Source organism: Taeniopygia guttata, chromosome 1 (genome assembly GCF_048771995.1).
Source record: "Taeniopygia guttata chromosome 1, bTaeGut7.mat, whole genome shotgun sequence".
NCBI classification, from domain to species: domain Eukaryota; kingdom Metazoa; phylum Chordata; class Aves; order Passeriformes; family Estrildidae; genus Taeniopygia; species Taeniopygia guttata.
The window spans coordinates 8,321,535-8,344,645 of NC_133024.1; the positions used below are offsets into that span (position 1 = coordinate 8,321,535).

Here is a 23,111-nt window from a genome sequence, read left to right on the forward strand (position 1 = left end):
TGATGAAAATTAAAATAATGAAAGAATGAATGTCACAAAAGACAACAAACTTCTCCTCTTTCAAACTGATTACTCTGCAAAGCTATCAGCCAGAACTTACCTTTCTTACCAAAGATTGTTTTGGAAGATTTCCATAACTGACACTTCACATTTGTTTTATCAAGTACATAACAAGCTACACAAATATGACAGCAAGATTTTCACTTCAGAAGTCACATGTCATTTATACCTTTCACGGTTACTCTGTCAACACAGTGGGTTTTTTTCCTTATACACACACATAACCAAATGTTATCTAACTCCTGGTGAAGGTTCTTGGATGTACTACAAGATACATTAGTATTATTAAGAGAACTTACAGCAACTGACAAACCAAACCAAGCAAACAAGAAGTTACTAATGCCAGAGAAGAATCCTGAAAATATCAAACGTGTTGGGTGGTGGCCAGGGGAGGGGCAGAACATGAAGCTGGTTGTTGCAATATCATTCTAACGTTTGCTGAGTAATTACAGCCACCCCCACAAGTACAACCTTGTGCTGGACACCCTCACTGACGGCAGAACCACAAGGGTGAGGGGATGTGCTTGGCAGATATTTGAAATCAGCTCAGCTGCTGTCTGGCCATGGCTCTGTCCATAAGTACAATGTCAATGCAAGCAGAGCCTTCCTCACTTCAGCTTTAGCACAACCACAGAATCACACAAACAATTGGGTTGGAAAAACCTCTGAGATCATCGAGTCCAACCTGTGACCAAACACCACCATGTCAATCAGCCCATGCCCCTCAGTGCCATATCCAGTCTTTCCTTAAATACCTCCAGTGACAGTGACTCCACCACCTCCCTGGGAAGTCCATTCCAGGGAGGAATAACCCTTTCTCTGAAGAAAATATCCTTAATGTCCAACCTGAACGTCCCCAGGCACAGCTCAAGACTCTGTCCTCTCTTTCTGTCAATAAAGAGAGATCCCCTTCTCCCACATGGATGCCAGGAAGCCGGCACAGCACCATCCTGGGTGGAAAAGAAACTGGCAGTGGAGCTTCCTTTGCACTTTAACCAATTCTGCAGTTCAGACACGCCCTGGAACCACAGGAGTGAGAGCTCAAATCAGCATCTACCCAGCAGGTTCATGCTGGGACCTCCTCCCCTCAGACCACACCTGGGATCACTGCCCCCATAAATACCTCAGCTGATTGCACTTAGGTCCAGGTTTTCTCCCACTGGGACTGATAACAGAGCAGTCAGTGATGAGAACAAACTCCCCTGAGTGCCATGCTATATATTCACAGGGGAAAATATTAGAGCAAACAGGTCTGAAATAGATTCACATGCTTCCCTATTTTTCCTTGAACTTCACCATTCCTTGAATCCTCTTAAAGACCACTTGTCTGTTCCAGGTACTTTCCCTAGACAAACATTGGCATTGAACAATCCCCCATACAAAAGGGCTTTTTAACTGTTTACTGATCCTTCATGCTCTAGATGTCGGGTGGATAGAAAGGCTGTGCCCATTACATTGGATTCTAGATGCTATATGAAATGTTACTTTGGTTTTCTCAAAAAAATTTAAGAGCCAAACTCATATTTAACAAAATTAGAAATAAACCAGATGTATAATAAAACATTTTTGATAGAAATGACCCTAAAAAGAAATTAAACTACAGACATCCAAAAGAGTTTTCATAGTACACTCTTTCTGGCATAAATGGAAACAGCACTTCTTGGCACTGTGCTTGACGACATACAAATTTATTACAAAAGATTTTGCTGCCCTGAAGACTTCATATACTTTTTAGCTACCCGAGAAACCTCTGAATCAGTGGTTTAATTCACTGGCTAGTGTTTAGAGAGTTTCTATGAGCTATAGGAGTTAATTTTCTTCAGGGCATGAGTTTTGAGTTACATTTTTTTTTTGAGAGAAATAAATTCCAAATGTCATCCATGTGCTTTCCTCTGCCTAGCAATCCCTTGCAGGCATCATCCTGCACATCTTTTACTGGGGAGTTAAGATGGGCATCTTCATTCTTTCCTATTGGGCTTTTCTTCCAAAAGATTAATTTCCAGCCTTTCTTGTTTGTTTTATACTGGGCTTGTATTCCCAGGCTACTTCTTTAGGAAATTGAATGTTTCAGACTATCTTTAATATCTAAGAAGCCTCTTTGAAAGGGCCAGCTTGTCCCGAAACAAGATTCAAGATAAATTGGGTTGCCAGAAATTTCGTGTACAAGCACCCAAAGGAGTAGGTCAGATATTTTATTCTTAAAAATCAACAGAAGACATTGACTCTCTGTGGGTGTTTAATAATATTTTTAGGATGCTTGCATGAAATTTTCTCTTTTAATCCTTTTTACCCTAAGCTTCTAAATGTACCCTTACTTGTACTGCTAATTTATGCAGTAAGTGATGTCAATAAAACAGTTAGGCAACTGATTTTGCCACTCCTTAGCTCTGTTATTATTTCTCTTCTATCTTTTGCTCATCCTCTCCCTCAGACTTAAGTTAAAGAAATAGCTGAATGTTTTGAAACGTTTTTCCTCAGTTTTGTCCTGACTGGTGGGCTGGTTACACTGGAGAGAACAGAGAGCCAGTGTCAGAGTTCACTATGGTATGCTCAGGCCACAAAGGAAAATATGAAAAATGCCAGTGTCTCTGAAGTATTCAGAAACCCACTGAAACCGCAAAGAGACCCACTGAGGCCCTCCAAGACCTACTGAAATGTGAAATTAAAAGTCTAGAGCACTTTTCTGAAGTGCCACAGCAGATGCCCTTGGAAATCCATGGACTACATTTCCTTCAGTAAATTTGAAATGGATCTGAAAAAATGAGGAATGATCTGTACTTTCCATGGATATTACTGCTTGCCAGTTGTTCAAGCTTCGGTGTATTGAAGCTCTGCTATTTTATACTAATGTTGTAATTATCACCACCCTGAACTGAAAACATAACACTCAGTGAGTGCTATAAATAACTAAAATTAATTATGTGCTATAAATAATTGCAATTAATCCTGAAGAAAAAAAAAGATTTGATTTTAAGTTCAGAGTAACTTTAATAAATAAAAATTTCTCTTTCTAAGGGCAACCTTAATTTTACTTACACTTGTACTTGTCAGCTCCTTAACAGAACTGCAGTTCTGGGGCTGCTTTCTGTATATAATTATCTCTCAAACCATACCAACCTAATTAACCTCCTTCTGTGTCTAGTTTGCACTTGAGCCAAACCCAGAAGCACAGTCACTGAGAGACCAGGAAAGGTACAGTCAACCTGCTTTTGGTCTGGGACTTCCATGCCAAAATTCAATTTTGCCCAAAGCAGGTCCTGATTGAAGCAGCAAATATTCTGCTCAGTCCTAAATTGTTTTTATAATGTGGAAGGAATATCAATTCTTCAGCTGCAGAGGCCTAGAGCTCTCTGCTTCAGTTTTTACATGCTCAGTTATTCTGAATTCTTGATACCTGGGCAGATCTGAGAAATTTTTGTAGGACTATAAAAGACACCTTCCCTTCTGCTTTGCTGCATTAAAAGAAAGGCAGAATATACTTTCTGTAACAGGCTGCCAGAATATTAGCAGAAAGATGGGCTTCCTCTAAATTTCTGAATCCTTGTGGTGGAAAGGGAAACAAAGGAGTAAAGATGGACTGTTTTAACTTTAAAAATTCCCAGTTTTCCAGAAATAGATCAAAAGTAAGATTTTAGAATGGAAAAGGCTAGATGACATTCAGAGACAATGCTTGCCACCCTGAAAGCAAAGTCATTGCAAACCTGGACAGGACAAAGCAAAAGTCCTGAGGATGCATGTACAGAATATTTTAAAACATTAAATGTATAAAAAGTAGAAATGCATACAACAGAAAGTCCATATACAAGGTGCAAGAATAGAGGTGAGTACAGTGAGAGCTGATACATCTCTACATCTCCTTTGGCAGCAAGCTCATTGTTATAGGCATGGAAGTGTTAAAACTGTGCTTTACTTTTTATCTTTTTTAAAAAATGGTTCTTTGGGGAATATATTGACTTAAAGTGAAAGAGTTCCAAGCAAAGAAACTAGAACTGCACTCCCTCCATCCAAGTAATCAGCTTCACACTAATTGAGTAATAATCACACACTAATTAATGCAACTACCCCTTACCATTTGGGTTGTAGACTTTATGTTTTTACGGGGATTTGTTTTTCCAGATATGCAATGTAAAATCCCCAAAGACCTAGAAAAGGAAGGCAATAAAAGGCAGTTAGAAAAGTACGTGGTTTTTTGCTAAGTTTGACTGCAGATCTATTAATTTTGTGTGATTTCTGGTTTGAGATCTAGCTGAACACATCCATGAGAGGCTATTTAAATGGGGGTGGAATTGACACCTTCTGAATTTTCAACACTATTGCACTCATAATGCACTGGCAGCATTAAAACATCAAGTCACCTGCCAAATGTTGTGTTCACAGTACCTTTAAGTGCTTGGGCTAAGCTCACCCTGACAGTGTTTAGGAATGAGGCATTCCCATGCTGCTTCAATGTCCCCCTTTTTGGGAAGGCCCTGGTAATACTCCTTTTCACTTATTCACTTCATCTAGCATACACAGTTTTAAGGCTATTAGTGAACAATAAATTTTAATTTTAAACAATTCCATATCTACTCAGTTAACACACTCCTCATATCTCTTTTTGTAAACTAGCATATTAAAGTAAGTGAGATGTACTACATAAAAGTTAAGAGCAGTTTTGACTGTTACTTTTTTCCTGACCTTTCTCCTCAGTGCAAAAAAAATTTAAAAGTCCATGTTGTTTAAGGTGTAATCTGGTTTAATAAAAGTTCCCTAATTTACCACTTTACACTGAGCAGAGCAATATTTCCATTATCACTTGAAATAATGATTGTCTTCCCTGCCGATTTTGATTATAAAATCTCTTTATTTACAAGATAAATACATTGGCCTTCCATCTTTATATAACATGTTAGAACATTTATTTTATCCACAAAATAGTCTAACCTAATGAGTCTCACAGAATACAAAGGGATCAGACTCCAAAATAATACAATATAATTGTTTTCCCTTATACACCTTCAAAACCTAAACTCAGTTTTGGGAAATGTTTAGCAGGAAGACTGGAACTCAGGGCATCCAAAATGTTAAAGAGGGAGCAAAATTTAAAAAAAACTAAAAGTAAGTAAGAAAAATGTTTAAGTTTGGATGGAAATCATTGTACAAACACAGTGTTTCTGTTTGTTAATATTTTTAAACTGGGGATATATTACAAATAATCGATAAGAGATTTTAAAGAGTAATCGAGACTCTTAATACTGTATAATTAAAGCAATAACTGTACCAGGTAATATTTCAAAATTTTCTCTGTCTTTCTTAATTCAGGTTTTACTTGTGATGTTCAGCAGTTGTTATCCTCCCATAAATAGCAGGGTATGTACAACCAATAACTGAAGTAAAATAAATGGAAGGAGAATTAATCAAAAATAACTATAACTTCTATTACAGCTTTAATTCTTTTTATGTAGCTATTGTACTTATAGACAATGATTAGCTACAAGGACAAGGAATGTACACACACCAAAACACAGACCCCCCAGTGCCAGAATCCATAAGAAATTATCACATCATGATCTCAGCCCACTCCTTGTGGAGAGCTAACACTACTGATAATGGGGACTGAGGACAGGAAATATCAGCAAAGATCAACCACGTAAATCTTTGTGCAAGCACTGGAACGGACACAGCTAATTAAAATGGTTTGTGTAAGGAACAGGCAAGTCCATAAACACTCTAGAAAGGCAAGTAATTCAGTAGTTAATTCGCATAACAAAAGCAAGTCCATAAAGTTGTTCCCAATTCAAGGCTGTCCTTAAGAAGTGTGGTGTCCTCAAGAGGGAGCGTGCAGAGGCAGGAAGGGTCATCAACTCACCATCAGACACTGCATGTCATGGGCAGGAATCAGCTCTCTGCTCCCAAGGAGAAACAGCTAAAATTTGGTGGAAGGGACAGGAGGGGTCCTCTTGTCACTGCTTGTGTTCCTCTCTACCAACTTCTTCCTCCCTACCATTCCTGGATATATTAAAAAGAAATCAAGATCCACTGCAAGAAACTCACAGCAAACGTTCCAAAGCAAGCTATTAATTTCTCACTTCTATATTATTGCTTTAGAGAATTCAAAATATACAGGCTTAGTAAGAGACACATGAATAAAAATCCGCTGTTTTGAATTTCCAAGTGTCAGTTCTCCAAACAGTCACTCGATAAGAAGGTGGAGCTTTTTTGGTTTATTTATTAAACTTAATTAATTTATTATTCCTCCTGCTGCATTTTATTTAAGTAGTCACACTTATAAAGACGTATTCTACTATCCCCTCCCAAAACAAAGTGAAAAGTAATTTCATTTTCACGTTGGTTTCAGTATTGGAAATAGCACAACTCTGGTACTGCTCACTTCTTATTACAGGCTTTGCCTTTTGTCAAAGACAACTTTGCTAATATTATTGAAACAAGAACCTCTGGAGTAATTTTTCTGAGCAAGAAAAAGTTTAAAATAGTTTTGAGAGAGTGTGAGGGTACTTACTGGGAGAAGAGTGGCAAGTACAGATAAAGGAAACAAAAGGCACAGCTAGAAGAGTTGCAGAGTGCTTTACGGAAGGTCTAAATGTCAACTGGACTTGAACAGAATAAAAAATCGCAATGTTTGGGCAGAACCAGATTTTGTCAGGTCATTCTCATGTTGAGCTTGGAGAATAGGAACAGGAAGATGGGCAGGGATGTTGGCAGTCTGCCCTACACACAACTTCCAGTTTCACACTGATGATGCACCATACTCACACTAAAATATAAACTCTTTGAGTTCAGCCCTGTTTCCACAAAAAAGAAAAAAAAATAAAAAAAGGGGTTCCTAACACCCAGCTGCTTTAGTTTTCCACATCTCTTCCCCATTGACAGCCAAGCCACCTGTCCAGTGAATGCAGTCCAACACTTGCATGAAGCAGAGGAAGGAGAAGAAAAGAAAAATATCACCCCTGTGCTCCAATTGGAAAGTTTCACTGCTGTCTTGGGCACTGTGTTTTGTGAGAGCCAACTTGGGTTTTATAAGTGATCCCTGCCAGCCATCCTGCTCTTCTCTATCAGTCTGGGACGAACAGATGGAGCAAAATCAGGTCTTCTGCAGGGGTTTTAATGACAAGTTACTGTATTTCCAGTAAAAAAAAAAAGAAAACCAACTAAACAACAAAACACAAATGTCAAAGAGAAGTCTAATTAAATATGCTTGTTCATAAATGCATGCTGAAGGGAGCAGGAGAGAGAAATGTTGCCAGTGGCAAAAGAAGATACACAAATAATATTTAAATACAGACCCTCAATGTACTGTGAAATAGCATCTATATATAAAAAAAAAAAAAAAAAAAATTTAACACCGCAATTGCTTGAAAGCCCATTTTACTGGATATATGTAAGTTGGGATTTTTTCCCCCAGTTATACAAATATTATTTTCAAATGCCCTAGCTGCAACTTTGGAAAGCATAATCCAAGAGACTTAAGATATCTGGATTGCAAAAAGAACTGCCAGAAACAACAAAAAAATTCTATTCTGGAAGAGAGCAAACAGTCTTTATTTTATTAAAACTTACAAATGAGAAACTATTTTGGGAGGTAAAGCATGGATTCTGCAGTTCCAGAGGTGGTTTGGACCCAATAGCTTTAATAACTTACTGAGGGACACGTCTACTTGCAAAATGGGAAAAAAAAAAATATAGCTGAAGAGAAACTTCTTTCGCAAATAAAAAAAATACAATCAATTTCAGGAGCTTATAATATGTAGGTCATCTCTGTAGAGCATATTCTAAACCATTTAAAGATAATTGTGGTGAAATTTGTAAGTCATCTGTACCTAAAGCTTGGACACAGAGAGGTCCCTCGAATTGCCAATGTCTTGATTTGCATGAAGTAAACCATATTTGTTTTCAAAGTAAGATGTTTTCAAAATATTTCGCTTAAGGTAATAGAACAAACAGAGAACCTGTTATGGATCTCGAGGACATTGCCTTGGGGCTATTTTATTCCACAGCCATCTAGTATAGGGACTTCTAAGCTCCTAAGCACCTGGAACTGGCTGCCATCACAGAAAACATATTGAGCAGATGGCCTGCAACCTGTTTCAGATTGCTATCTCCATGGACCTAAAACATTAATTTCTGTAAAATATGTAGTGAAACCTCACCAAAATGTGTGGCATTTGTAAAGTAGGGTCTCATTTTGAAACCCTCTTGAATCAACATAAGTTTACTTTTCATTTCATTGTGCTAACCTAGTATATGTCAGGCATGCAACCCTAACCTATATCAGAACATCACATGCACCTGCTGACAGAGAAAAAACTCACTACTTTTTTTTTTTTTTTTTTTTTTTTTTTTTTTTTTTAAAGAGCAAAATAAAAAATTGGGTGGGCTGGTAGTTTATGAAAAATTTACTCTCTGATCATAAATGAACATTCAGTACATAGAACTAGATTGAACCTAATCTAAACTAAAAACCTCAGAAGTGTCCCCACATGTGGACATCAGGTCCTCAGCACAAAACATTTTTTTTTTCAGATCTGCTCCTATTGCACTCTAATATTTGCCAATGTAAACTGACACATGCAATTTTAACTATTATTTACTCTGAAGAGATAAATTTAAAACTTTAGGATCTTGATAAGCTTTCAGCATAGTGCAGCTGTTCCCATAAAGATGCAATGCAAGTGTACTGCCAAATCTTTAGTTTGGTTTCAGACATATGAAGCAAACATAAGAGGTTCCAACAAATTTACATTTATTAAAGTTTACTAAAGGGTGATTTGGACTGAACCATCACTAGGATTCAGTGGTACTTCTTGTGTGGGCAACCATCATGTTTCTGGCATCATCCACTGAAACCTCAGCCACAAAAACATGAACAAAAATCCTGGGGCCATCAGATGTGTCCAAACAGAAGTGAGGTTTTTGAAATTAATATTCAGTGGTTTTTTAGCTTTCTACAAACACATTTTTTAAAGTGTTTCTTTTCTCATAGCTGGAATTACAGCCTTAACTATACATAAGTCATTAGGAAAGATATCTGCATACCAAACATCTGGAACAAACACGATTTCAGCCAGGCAGAAACGACTCACTGTATGAAGGTGCTCTGGACTCCCCATGGGGCAGCCAGCTGACCCACGCAGAGTTCTGGCTGCCAAACTGTGTCTTTTAAACAAGTTGTACAGCAAAGGAGACTTATGCCACTCCTGCACTCCCCAAATATTTATCCATTCTCCTTAATCCTATCCTGCAGCCAACAGCTCTTTGGCGAGATGCAAGGCCAAAGATGTCAGCCCTCAGCTGTCCCTGGGAGGCCAACATGAGCTGCAGCCAATTTATTTTTTTTGTGTCCTCATAAAATCCCCTCTGACTTTTGGGTTGGGAACCAACCCATACCCTTTGTAAGCATTTCCACCCGTTGGAAGTAACACGCTGAACAAATTCCCTCTGTCATGGTTCCTCTCTCCTGGAGAGACACCAGGTGACTCAGGGATCAGCAGGTGTTGCTCTGGAGAAGAGCCACCAGTGACCAAAGGCAGTTCTGAAGAAAGGTACCTGTGCTGCCCACAAAAAAAGGATGTTCAGGGACAAGAGAGAGACCTGTCGGGAGACCAGGGAAGAAGTTACACTAGTTCTGATTTAGAAGAAAAGAAATCCATATAAAAGGAACAAGATTTCTGATTTTACAATGAGGTCAGTCAACTGCACTGTCTTTTATCTGTATTTCAGGTTCAGCTACCCTCACATTTTTGATTAATGGCAGTTCATGAAAACATAACTCCACAGTATACTTTCTATTACATTATACTTTTCATGCAGTTCTCCAATGTTATCAAACTTTCATGGTACACCAGCAAAGTAAAATTTGCTTTCATAGCATGTCTATGGGTGTGCCTTTCTCCTCTACTTTGTTGGTGTTATGACAAGTCAAACACACACAGGCTCAGAAAATAGATCTGTTCTATAAAGTAATTTTCCTTAGTTTTAAAACAGTAACTTTGTGTTATCCTTAGATATGAGGACAGATTGCTACACAAGTTACTTCAAGTGGTGTAAATTATTCCATGGCAGCACAGCACAGCTACAAAATGTGAACAGTACATAGTCAAATAATGCATATACTTTAGATTATATTAATAGATATGTTCAACTCTTCTATTAAATTTTGGTGTCATAAATTGAGTCACTAGATAGGCTGTTCTGTGGAGTTAGGACTTTGTAACAGACTACTTATTATTCTATGATAAACTGTAAGGAGAAGCAATGATGAGTTTTAAAAAGCAAAACCTTTACCTGAGCCCTTGGTATGCTTTACTTTTTCTGCTGATGCTTCCTTCCAGCTACCTTTCTAATTCCTAGGGTTATATCAAATTCTGACTTTCCAACAGGCAGCTAACTCAGCCTGAGTATGCTCAGCAGACTTTTTAGCTGAGCAGCTTGAGTGTTTATCATTAAACTGAATTGTCCATGCTTAAGAGTTTACAATGCACTAAAGCAAAACTCAGTCTCATCATGAAGCGTTGCAGAATACCCTGTCAAAATTGGTTCATCTCTTCCCTGTTTTACCTGCAGAAAATTTCAAAAAACAGGTTAAAAAAATAAAAAATAAAGTAACTGTTAAAATATTGTATTTTTCTCCCTCGTCTCTGAATCAGAGATGCTGTAATTGTCATCCAACTTTTTTCTTAAAGACAAACCAAAACAAACAAAAAAATCTAAATCAAATAACCCAACAGCTACAGAACCTCACTTTCTAAAGCAGAAAACACTTCAGCTTCTGAACTGCACAGAAGTCACAACCCCCACAAATACTGTACCTCAAGGAAAACTGGAAAACTCATCAAATTTCACTACATGTGTTGCCTTGATTGCACTCACTACTACAGTGTATCATTTAGGAAGTGTGTTAGAGGTGTGTTATCTTAAGTTCCACAGCATGAGTGTATGCTGAAAATTTTAAAGATACCTCCAACAAAGAGGGGAAAAGGAGTCACTTTGCTTACTTCGTCACTTACATTGACCTATTTAAAAAGAGCTTTCACAGTAATTTAAAAGTAATCAATCATTTAAGGACAAGCCAATCTTTCTATTTACCTGAGCCAGACAAGGATTGCTTTTCTAATTTCATAAGGACCGGTAGATGAAAAACAAAACATTAAGATAAAATATATATATTAAAAAAACAAACAAAAAAAAAACCACAAAAAAAAAAGAACAAAAAAAAAAAAGCCACCCCAAAACCAAAAACCAAAACCTGAGCGTTTCTTTTATTTAATTTAACATATAGTCTGGAGAGCAGATTTACAACCTTGAAAACTTACCGCTTCTCAGTAGTGTAAAATACATTTTGCATACTTCAAAAAGCCAACAACTTTGTATTAACTAATGCCATCTCTTTCAATTGCTCATCTCATTGACCTCCTTTGCTCCAATGAGTCATCATTTTAATCCTCCAAGTGCTTCTGCTGCACTTACACCATAGCACATAGATACCATCTGCTTTCCAGCTCAAGAACTGCTACGAGAAATCACTTCACACCCTCCAGCCCAGTAACTGAGATATTTTATAAGAGGCTGCTGGTCTTGCTCTTTCTAAAATACCTTGTGCTGATCATGGTGCTCCCCTCCTGAGAATGGTCCAGGTCAGAGCAGGGGCAGGTGGAGGTTTGGAGGGGCATTGCAGAGAGAAGAGGCAGACTGTCCCATTCCTGCTCCCTGCATTGTGGCCAAGCAAAGCCAGCACATGCTGGGGCCACCTTTGGCTACCACTGAGGCTGCTGAAGGCATTTTTGGGCTGGCCCCCAGCACTGAAGACCTGATGGACCACAGGGCTGAGGATGCCTGACCACCACCAATGCCTGGAACCCTGTGGACACACGGCACGGGGCTGTGGGGGCCCATGCTGGGCCTCCAGACCCAGCAGGGAACGTGCCTGAGCTACAAGACAGCACTGCCACCTCTTTGCTGTCCCCATCCAGCCACCACTGCCACCTCTTTGCTGTCCCCATCCAGCCACCACTGGAAACCCAGAGGGAATGATCCAAACCCTGGGTGATGAGTACCCATGTCACACTGCTCCAGGCATGGCAGTCTTCATCATCCTCATGAGGAGAAGCAGAGGGGCAGGCACTGATCTCTTCACTCTCATGACCAGTGATGGGACTCAAGGAAATGGCAGGAAATCATGTCAGAGGAGTTTTAGGTTGGATATCAGGAAAATGTTCTTGTCCCAGAGGGTGACCAGGGCAGTGGTCACAGTACTAAACCCAACAGAGCTCAAGAAGTGTTCAGGAAACACTCTTAGGCAAATGGTGTAATGTGCAGGGCCAGGAGCTGGACTCAGTGGTTCTGATGGATTCCTTTCAACTCTGCATATTTTATGATTCTAAGGTGGCCCATGAACCTCACATAGCTGAAGACTTTCCTGCTTCCCCTCAACACAGCAGCTCCCCCTCCCTCTCCATGCCCACAACTCCTTCACAGCACAAGTCAGCAGCTGTGCTGATGTTTCAACCCTGCTGCTGCTGGAAAGTGCATAACAATGGGGAACAACTCTGCCCCTCCAGCAGCCAGAGACCTAAAGTTCATCACCTAAAGATGCCAGGACCAGGGAGTCATTGGTCATGCTGGCACAGCTCCCTGCTGGCCACACTCACAGCTTGGCCACTTGATAGGACCCAGCACAGCTGCAACCCCTATAATCACACCAGACAACAGCTTTGGTGAAGGACTTCAAGAGAAAACTATGGCTGAAAATAATAGAAGAGGCCACCTTCATTTCAAGAAAGGTGAACAAAAGTTAAAAAAATTCCTAAGAATACCATACTGACATCAAGTTAGTTCAGTTCTTCTTTGGATTTGTTTCTGCTTTAGCATATAATTTGATACCTTGAGACATTAAGTATTTTTTTTTCCAATAAAACATTTGCTCCTTTCAAATAGAAGCTTTTAAACACAAAGTAATCCTAAAAATAAAAAAGTCTTTCTCTTCTACTTAGCACCAGGGAATGGTTTTCTTACATCTGGAAAGGGAAACAATAGCTTCTGCCCCTGGTGCAAGGGTGTCATGCTGGTAACATTGATCCATTTCAAGAACACTCTCTCTTCCTCCTCTGTAGCCAGCCCAGGAAGTAGATTTCAGGTTCAAGCCCTTTTTTATTGAAAGAATTCATGTCTTGATGCATGTTTAAAAGGAGAAGCATTTGAAATGGGCATAATCAGAGTTATCCCTGGGAAAAGGGTTGGGCTGCTGATGAATATTCCAAACCAGCATGATATCAGCTCTCCAGAGATAGCAGAGAAGGAGCACCACCCTGAACAGGGCTCGATAGCAATGAAGGAAATTTAATCTTAACTTAAACAAGATGGAAGGCATTTCATAATGTACTTGAGATGAATATTTTATTAATCACACAACTACAGGAAATAATTAACCCCATAGATAACATTTTAGAGTAAGAATAATAAACATGATTAGAGAAACAGCATTATCACAATACAATCCCTCAAGTATACTCTGTTCACCAGATGAAACTAGATAAAACCTAAAAGAAAGAGCATGTACAGCCTTGGCTCATGAAGTAGAAAGATGCAAATATTCAGTCACACAAAGTACAGGGGAAGAAACAAGTAAATTACCATTGGCAAGGACACAATATGATATTTAGGAGTCTGATTGCTGCTCCCAGACTCTGTGAGCCTCTGGGTATGTCCCTTCACTCTGATAACCAATTTATACATCTACAAATTAAACAAGAGAGTAGGGTTTTCTTGGCAGAGTGAGTTTATGCTGCGGGCAATGTTTTTTAAAAAGTCTTGGCACTACGAGTGGACACAACTCCGCCAAACATGAGCTCCCAAAGCACTGTCAGGGCTGAGGGGAAAAATGCACCCCCAGAGGCCTCTTGGGAAGAAGTCTGAAAAGGACTGAAGCACTTGGATTACCTCTACTCTTGGCACTCAAGCTTCTGGTGTTGGAAGGCTGTATCAATGTCTGATGTGCACAGTTCAAGAAATCCATTAAAGAGCCTCATGAGTAAAGGACCAGAAGAAACTCTTTAACACAGTCCCATTTATCCTCAAAAATTATGTCTGAATGGCTCACTGTCTATATCAGTTGTGACAGGAGTTTTTTACAGGTAAAAGACAACACTACAATTAGGTCCCAGTAGTCAAGATCAGATTATATATAGATAGATATATATGATCATATATATATATATATATGATGCAGGTACATGGGGTACCTGTTGCGCTTCATCACTGGAACACCTTCCCAGGGGTGATGACATGTTCTCTGTCCTTCACCCATTTAAACCAAGACTGGATTCAATAGGCCTTGTAAAACAGTCTTAAAAGCCTAATGAGAAGTCACAGTTGAAAAGTACTGTTCATGGGAATACTGGCTCCTTAATATGATGTGATTTTCATATTGATGAGTTGAATAATAAAAATAACTTTTTCCTTCTTATGTTTCCTTCTTAATGTTTTCCTTCTTCTGTTTTATGATTTCATTTTAAATTAATGGAATGGTAAAGAATAGCATACATTACAGCACACTAAACTTGGCATACACTGCAGAGTTGAGACTCATATGTAAAGATGTGGAAAAGGGGTGGAAGAGAAGATGTGAGGGTGACCAAATAAGTTCTTGAGGAAAAACTCTGTGTAGGAGCAGCCACCACCAAGGTAAAGCTTCACAAACCCAGCTGCAGATTTTCTCCTCATCTAAAACTTCCCTGTCAGGTCACTGTTTATATTCTCCAGCTGCTGTCTCCTTTCCCTGCCACCCGAGGCGTTTCCCAGCTGTTCTCCACTTCTCATCCCGAGTCTCCACCATCTACATGCTCCAGCTGCTAGATTATTCAAATCGATGCTATGGGCCAAACAGTCTGTAATCACTTAGTTAACTCAAATAACTTCTTAATTTACAGGGAGAGAAAGGACCATCCAATGTGTTGCTTTTAGACACAGCACTCAGATTACTTCATGTTTTTCAGGTCTGTTTTTTTCAAAAATGGCAAAACAACAGGCTGCTTCCATTGGCATGTTGATCTGTTGCATTACTCCAGTAATGCACAGCACTCATAAACCCTCTTTAATTGCTGTTTTAGGTTAGGTTTATGCCTACAAGCATTGCTAAAATATTGCAAAGCAGAAGCAGAACTAAACCTTTCCCCCTCATCTGACACTACAAACATCAACAGATATTTACACTGTGGTCTAGGTGTTGATTAAATTGACAATTGCCATTTTCTGGTCTCTCATTTCTGCTCCATTTAGCATGTGCTCAGCTACCTTCAGCTAGCAAAGACCAAAGAAACCAGATGACATTTTGAGAGGATCTTTTTGAGATGATCTCTTGCTTTTATTTATATATATCTATGCATATCTATAGTCTGTGTATTTCTATCAAAGACATCTACACTGGGCTACAATTCATGTTCTATATGGATACACAATAAGATATGGTTGTAGGTATATATTTCTATATAAATATAGAAAAAATAAGAATAATTTAAAAAATCCAAAACCAACATCTTTTATAGATTTTGCCATCAAGTACAACTGCATGAAACTACATACAGAGGGACTTCATAGTTTTCTCTGAATACAATATGCATTGTGTAGACAAGCAGACAGCATCAGGGATGGATTCAGACTTCCAGTTTACGTTTGTCTTTGTTGTATTACCATGAATCACCTTTAAAAAGGATGAAGTTTCAAATAAGAAATGTCTCCTTCCTTGTTACAAGACCAGCTTTGGGGGAAAGGGATCCTAGTATCATTTCTGCATTTGAATTAAATACATCAGGTTTCCCAAATGCTTCAGCTATGTATATAAATATATATATTAAAATATATGTATATATATAATATATTGCACATTTGCAGATACTTTCTGTACTTATATTTAGCTTCATTGTCATCAACAGCAGGATACTGTTCAAAGGAGTTGCTTTATAGATGCAATCAGGGATTTCAAATGGAGGCTGTTTTAATCACAAGTTCTGCCTTCATCAAAACCAACTTTTCTATTTAGGGAAAGGCACTGGTTTTAATTTAAATGCCACTGGTACACAAAGGCTATTGCAAGACTAGCTGAAAAGATTTTAAGTGTTTCAATCTTATTGCAATAAATATTTTCGCTCCATTTTTTTTTTTAATTCAGCATGTTTAATTACCAGGCTTCTGTTATTTCTGCTCTTTATAGAGAAATTCTAGCAACACACTTCTAAAAAGGCTAAAATTACTCTCTATATAATCTACCCAGAGGGCTGTGATCTGAATAGAAACTGTGTTACTTGATTCCTTGCACAATACGTTTCTGTTGTGCATGTTTTTCTCTGCCACCATATGACAGAAGTACTGGCACAGTTCTTTCCAGGTTATCAACATTTGAGATATCCCAAGTGAATCAAATAAATTATTCTTTTTTTAAAAACACAAGCAGCAAGAAACTAAGACTGAGTTTACCTACCACATTTAAGTTATTCAGAAAAATTATGGGCATTTCTGTGCATCTCTCACACAAACCTTGGGGCTTTTTTTTAAGATTTCCCTCAAGCTACCAACAAATGCCCTTGCATGGCATGACCTGAGCAGAGTTCAGCATCAATCTGTTTCAGATTATGTCAATTTATTACTGACTATGAATATTATATATATATATATATATATATATATATATATATATATATATATAAGGATTCATTTTTCTCAGCCTTCACTCACTGAATCTTTACAAAATATTCCAATTTTATCTTTGTGAAAAGTTTCTAAGTCCTTGAATTTTTCATCATAGGAAGTTCTGAGAACTTTTATCTGTCTCAAAGCCTCCACTTCTTCCAGAAACCTATTAGGTACCTATCTCATGGCTTTCCTCTTTTTCAGGACACTCAAAGGCCTCTTCTCCCACAGCCCAGGAGATTTTCAAGGAGGGTTCTATATGATAAAATAAGCAGCTTTATCTCTCTCTCATCACCCACACTCAAGGGGTGTTACATAGAGCTGCTTTATGTTTTCACCTTTCCATACAGGTCTTCTTGAGCTACCACAAAACTGGAATTAGCAAAAAGGGAACTGCTGGTGTTTTGTCGTGCTAATGATTCCTGCTTGGAAAGGAAAAAATTTGTGAAGCGCAAGTAGGACTGAGCCTTCTACAATGCCAGCACATGCTTCACCGACTTCACATGCACTTTCTGTCACTTACTGCATTATGTGGGAAAGTCACCTTATCTTTTTCCTGTGGCCTGCTTCCCTTAGGGGCATTCCTTGTGCCCAGCAGAACTGCCTGGTGGGAACTGAGCAAACGCCTCTGGATAAGGGCTGCCATGGACAGACATGAAGAAGGAAAAAGGAAATTTAATAAAGTCATTTTATCTGCTGTATTGGCACACACAGTGCACTAGCATGAGGATTTTGTAAGGCCAGAACACATTAGTCTCACTCTGTGTGCATCAGTGTACCTTGCACAGGTATATGGGAGTCCTAAGCACATAAACAGCCTCTCTGTTTGACCGGGGTGTTCATCTATCTTTGGCAAGAGCCAGCTGAATTATGACTAGATGTCTGATTCACAGAGGAGGGAGGAGAAGGAGAAAGAAAAGCATTTTCTCTTGCAGTGGGACTTTTCACATTACTAAGGTACTGTAAGTATTGCAGTACCTGTGGCTGAGCACCTCTGAGAAAACCTGCAGCCTGAACTCCCTGACTTCCAACATCCCAAACCAGAGCTTTTGGAAGTCACACACAAAGTCACACATGGATTTCAAGGCAGTTGGATGCAGGCCTTTCCAGTTTATTGGTGCAGAAGCTGTAACCAAATATGTGCTTACATCTGGAAGCACTTTAAAAAATGTGATTAAAATATAAAAAAACATATGAAACACATGATTTTTCAGGAAGTTCTAACATCACAACATGCTGCTAAAAGGAAAAGCACACTACTGGTCTGGTCCCTGGTTACTGAAGGACACAGAATTGGAGAGCCCTGAAAGTGAAAAGAGCTCCTCGCTTAAAAGCAATAATTGGCTGTTGCAAGTACACAGAATCTGTCCTTCAGAGAATTGCCAGGGTTTATCCAGCAAAAAGGATGTTCAGAAATACCCAAAAAAGGAGCAATGGAAAGACCTTCACATGCCACAGAAGACTTTATGCTCTGCTTTGCCAGGTGCAGGAATGGAAGATGCTCCAAGGAAGTCCCTCAAACTCCAAAAGCCCTGATGAGGGGAAAAGACTGAGCACTGAAGTTATATGCATGGCAGATATTTGGAGAATGGTCACTGTGGCTAAATCTCTTATCCAGCATTTCAAAGTAGTAGCAACCTTTTAAATTCAGGTGCAAATTCCATCCAAAATCTGTTGCTGAAGGGATTTCTGCTTGCAGTGACCCAAATCATTAAGATTTCCTGTTGCTACTGGTAACATCTCCTTCTTGAAAAATGAATATGTAGAAGTAGTACCTTTCCAAAACAGTCAGGAATATTTGTCAAAACAGACAACTCTTCCTCAAATGTGGAATGTTTCTATTTTTCTCTAATAAATAAAGTAGTGATTGTTGATGATCATCATCTGGCATTGGTGCTCATTCAGCATGCAAAACAAAAAGCATAGTAAGAGAAAATGAGTTGGTGTCTTTCCTTATCTTGAATGACATTAGGAGAAGGATAATTATCTTACACAAGCTACAGCATTTTAGAAAATCAAACCTATGTAATCAACAGTATCATAAAAGGCAGTAGAGTTTAATTTCCATTGATGAACCTTGTTTGGCTAGGAAATAAAATGCTCTTTTAAAAATTATTTAAGTAAAAATAATAGGCAAGCATTAATATTTTCAGTATTAACATTCTCATCTTCAGAAAAGGCTAATCCCAAGTTTGCAAAAGCCATTTGCAATTTACCCAAGGTAAAATGGAATATGTAGACATTTTAAATGTAAACAAATAGAAAATACTGAACTGCATTAAAATCAAGTTTTTATCCTCATCTAAACACATTTATGCTGACTTCAACAGAGCCAAGTAAATAACAAAGTTCTGGCTAAATTCACACTTGGAAAAAGTAGGTTTCCTCCAATTTAAAGTTTATTACCATATTTCATACCTCGGCATCCATATTTCACTGTTTATACAGAATTTAACTGCAGTTGGCCATCTCATATGAAAGATTAGTAGGAATCTCATGTGTTCAGTGCAGTTTGTGAAGACTGAAATAGTATGTGATTTTTCCATGCACAATAAAATGCTCAATAAATAGGAAAAATAAAAAGCAAGCAAGATGTTCTTGTTTGCCTAGAGAAAGAAATTTACATCCTTTTAAGATCTTCTGGCATTTAGTCCTTTATTCTTCTGCAAGAGCAAACCCAAGGTGTCCTGTAAGCACCAGATTGGATGAAACCTGTTTTCCTACAGATTTCTGCTCTTTGCTCTGTAACTCCACATTCTTTCTTCTCACTGCAAATGGCCATATCTCTCCACATTGCTCATTACACTATCACCTGGCAGGAGAAACTGTACTGCGATGAGTCTGGGACTGCACACATTTTGTTTGGCCACTGAGCCAGTGCCAAACAGAATGTATGACAGCTATGTTCTGCCTGCCTCTTCCTCTAAATTGGCACCAGTTGTGGGTTTTTTCCTCCATACACTCACAGATCTTCATAAAACATGATATTCATTGAGAATTTCACCTTTCAGATTTAACTGAGAGACACAAAAGGGTTCAAAACACACGAAGGAGGGAAAGGACAAAGGAGAACATACAAACCTTAGTAGAGATCTGAGAAAAGGAGAGTAACTACAAATATTTAAGAATAATATTGTTGCTAATATGCCAGCTCTGTGAGATCCAGTTTGGGTTGTTTGGAGCTTTTTTAAATATTCTAAGATTAGGATTTTAAATATATTTTAAGAACTGAGATGAGAGACCCTGATTCAAATACAGGAGGAATACAGCATTTTACTTTCAAGTGTGATGTGCACCTTAATTAGCACTTTAACCTACAGGACTCTCACTTCCTGACTTTAGATATACCAAAGATCACCTACAAATCCATCCAACCAGTTGTAAAAAAAACTACTCAGAAAGCACAGGTAAATTGACCTGTGTTAAAAAACAAACAAACAAAAAAACCTCTTCTAGATGGATAGTTAATGTACTTGTAGCTAGAAAGGAACACATTCATTTATAAAATAAATAGAAATACTATAAATATTTTAGCAGTAAGAAATTACATGTCTTACGTGATTTGTCCAAAGGTACAAAGAAGTTAGATGACACCTTGAGATTTCTATATCCAGAGGCAGATTGAAACTTTTAGGACTTGATGCTGTGGTGAACTCAAAATAAACCCAGAATGCCAGAGATAGAGGCAATGCCACTGTGTACTATGTTTCTGTAACTAAATCCCTATAAAATAGTTACCTTTTCAAATATTTAAACTGAAATGAAGGTGTTCAGCCATGCCAATGTCTGAACTTGGAACTTCTTTCCATCAGTTTGTAACAGGACTGTCTTAAGAACAAATTCCTCCACCTAAAAATCAGTTGGATGTGCAACTGTACATATGTAGCACAATGTAGATAATAGAGTTGAACTTTCATCCAAAGTTTCTGATGTTTCAGTTTGGCCAGGTCAAGAAAATTGCTGTAATGTTTTCCCTTTCAGAGTCCGTGTCCAGTGACTGAATACTGTCATGCATTGCTTTTGCTCATCATCTTTTTCGAGTTTTTTCCTTATGGGCATGCTTTGGAGAGGAGCAGTTTTGGCCAAATTTCATGTGAAAGAGTGGTGGAGTCAATACAGGAAATAAAGCATGATACTAATAAAAATTTGACAAGACTGAATGCTCGATGATATAAAATAAAAGATGGAATAGATGGAATGAAGTCAAGATTTTATGTCACAAACATGCCGTTCCCTAATATATAAATAATCATAAATAAGTATTGCTGCAGATGTTTATAGAATTTATAGAATGTTTATAGAATTTTCTATTCTACCTGTCCTGCCAGAGAGTAAACAGGAGCAATTAGCTGAGCTATGTCTAACAAGGAGTTATAGAATCAGGGAACCATGAAGGGACCTGAAAGATCCTCCAGTCCCAACCCATGGCAAGGACCACCTCCCACCAGACCAGGCTGCTCAAGGCCTTATCCAACCTGGCCTTGAACACTTCAAAGGCTGGGATCTACCACGGCTGGCACCTCCTGGGGCAGATTGTAAAGATTTTTTTTTTTTTTTAATATAACCTAAATTTCTTCTCTTTCAAATTGCACCCCCCAGTTCACAGCACTGTGGTGAATCACTTGGTGGTAATGTCAGCAGAGATGCAGAAGTTGTTGAGTTATTGCAATTACATGTATAGTGCAGGAGATAAACAGGGGGAAAAATCCCCAACATATTTTTAACACTGCTTGGTGCTGCTGAAACTGCAATCTAGGAAGGCTCCAAGAAGAAGAAGATGGAAAGTCATTCATTGCCCATGGGAGATGTTCCAAGATGGCAATCTTGCTTCCTGTGTTTTTACTTCCCAGCATCCAGCTAAGTCAGCTCTGGCTACAAGCTCATGCCAAGTTCCTGCAGCATTGTGGTCTCTAAGGACAGGAGGCTCAGTGTCATCCATATGCAATGCCCAGCTTGTCTTAAGATCCCAGTAGCAAATAAAAAGAATCAGTGCCTACCTTGATATCTATTGCCAAAACATGTGTAATAAGTAGCTTCAATCTATCTTCAATATATAGCAATTTAGATCTCTTTTTATGTCAAGCCCTTTAAAAATAGTCTACAAAACACCTGTTGATCACATTGTTCCAAAGGCTGTTTTTCAAAGACTTTTGTTGAGTTTGTTTTGTTTACTTCATTTTTAGAAGGAAAAATATAATGCATTCCTACTTCTGCTGCTTAAAATAATTTCCACATACTTCCTTTAACATAAAAAAAAAAAAAAAAGAAAAAGAAAACAAACAAACAAGAGAATCACCTGTGGTTTTGGACTACACAATGGAAAATTTCAGGCCAAAAAAGACAGTTAAAGGACAAGCAAAGTGATAGAAACCAAATGGCCTTATAGATCTTAAAACATGATTAAGTTACCAGTTCCTGACAAATTTCTTGGTATTCTTCCAGACACTGGCAATAGATAATAAATGAAGAGGTAAAACAAACCACAAAGGAAAGAATTTGAGGAATACTTCTTCTCTATAGCATGAACTATCAGTTTTTACATTTTTTTCCTAAGAGTGGTATAATTCTTATTGATGTCAGTGGAAAGGTGGCTGGACCTACAATGGATACTTCTGGAAAAAAACCTTCCTTGTGAATGTTCAGCCAGAGCATGAAAGAAGCTTTATGGGGCTCATAGAAAGTGCATTCTGGTTTCCACACAATTCAAAGGTATTTCTAACACAGGCTAATCCTGTCGTGCTGCTGTGTCACGTTTTGTATGCTTTTTGAATAAATTTCTGTGCCAATCACTGTCTCTTCCATTTTCATAGTTTATATGTTATAACTTACTTTCCCCAACTAAGGGCACGGATTTATATTTCAGGAATTTATTATACACAGACCAAAATAACAGATTCTCAGTGACAAGCGGGCCACAATCATGAACAACTTCTAAAACACAGACCAAAACCACAGGCAGTATTTTCAGAGGACATTGATCCTCGAGTCAGAGGGACTGCAAAGTCATGACAACTTAAAAGGCACTTTGAAGGTACTTCCATCAGCCTGGCCATACCAACATACACAGTTTTGGTCAGCAGAGAAGTGGGGGGGAGAAGAAGCAGTGAGAGAGCACTGGGATACCTCCAACCAGCTCTGCCACCAAGGACTATTCTTAGGAGGATGTTTTCAGCTGCTGCTGCTTTTTGGAAATAATGAAAATTCCCAACAATAATGGGACATGTACTTCTCTTTAATGGGGCCTTCTCTTTAATTTATCTTTCCCTTTATCGTTTAACACAATTCAGTGTGCACTGTTCAGAACTGGACCAATTGCAGGTCTTTCACAGTAAATTTATGGCCCATGGAACACCTTTTGGGTTAAGAGCAGTGGA

At 38.4% G+C, this 23,111-nt stretch overlaps 1 protein-coding gene across 40 annotated transcripts in view; it reads right to left on the reverse strand.

Moving 5' to 3' along the window:
* LOC115492903 (uncharacterized) overlaps window positions 1-23,111 on the reverse strand; it is a 531,227-nt gene that overhangs the window by 404,448 nt on the left and 103,668 nt on the right. For 3 of the 40 annotated variants that reach the window (XM_072923282.1, XM_072923240.1, XM_072923241.1), the window contains exon 2: window positions 4,130-4,202. The exons of the other annotated variants lie outside the window; for them this stretch is intronic. The gene's annotated coding sequence lies outside the window, so the exon portion shown is untranslated. The remainder of the gene's footprint in view (window positions 1-4,129; window positions 4,203-23,111) is intronic. 40 annotated transcript variants of the gene reach the window in all.